Consider the following 1,173-nt stretch of genomic DNA (forward strand, 5'->3'; position numbering starts at 1 on the left):
AATGGACACCTTAAAACATTGATTTGTAAGGGTATTCTAGTAAAATAACAAGATTTAACGTTTCTTTTCACGCTAAATGTTAGTGGGGATCCAATTACAAATTTTAATTCTCTTCAGGGATGTAATTACAAACTTTTAAAGTATAGTGACCAATTTACAATTTCACTAAAAGTGTAGGGACTAACTGTGTAATTTAATCTAAAATATATTATAATAGAGAGTATGTACTTAAAATAAAAATAGAATAATTAGAGTGAGATCAAATTGTCGAATACCCATTTTGTATAAGTGTATTGCTTCTAAAATTTGAAGTTAACCTTAGAGACAATCGTTGCACACAAAAGTTAATAGTAGTAGCATTCTTCTCCTTGGATGAGTAGCAGCAGAGGTAGTGGTCTGGCATAAATAGTAGCAGAGGCATTTTGTAAAATGCAAAGGATCGTGGGTGGTAATATTGTCCTTAATGACCTTTTTGGCGGCTAAAGATGTTTTTATTGTACTCTTCAAATTAACACCATTGAATTTTTCCTTTAGTTCCAAGTTTTGATCCTTTTCCTTCGTCATACTTTGATGTAAATGATTTAGCGCCAAGAGAGAAGAGAAACATTTTTCTTCTGATTTTGTCTTTACCCAAATTGGTGTAGTAGCTCAAATGTTGTAGCAGAAATGACCATTCATTTATACTTCTTTAGTATGTTAAAAATTCGATCATAGTGCTATCCCAACCAAAAATTAATCTGCACATGCTACATCAATAGTGGGCTATGTTTTTGCCACCAAGTCATCAATACGAGCCTCTACAATAACGCATTCATCAAACAAATATTTGAGTTTCAAATCCAACCAAATATATGTTTGTTATTATCTAAATAATATTATTGTTTCTTACACTCAACAACATCTAAGAAGAAAAAATATCTATTTGATAAAATTATTACGATTGTGTATAAAGAAAGGGTTTTAGCTTTGTTTATGGTTATAAGGTACGACAATATTTTTTTCGAGTTTGATTTCGGTTGAAATTCACTTAAAGGGTAAAATACACTAATTTTAATACAAGTGACATTGTATTTTTACTCCTTCATAATAGAAGAATTGGATACACTTAAGCTTCAAAATACAACTAAAATGTAATTGAGGATAAGTATAAAATTTTTTATAAAATTTTTAAAT

This window comes from Arachis ipaensis, chromosome B05 (assembly GCF_000816755.2).
Source record: "Arachis ipaensis cultivar K30076 chromosome B05, Araip1.1, whole genome shotgun sequence".
Classification (NCBI taxonomy): Eukaryota; Viridiplantae; Streptophyta; class Magnoliopsida; order Fabales; family Fabaceae; genus Arachis; species Arachis ipaensis.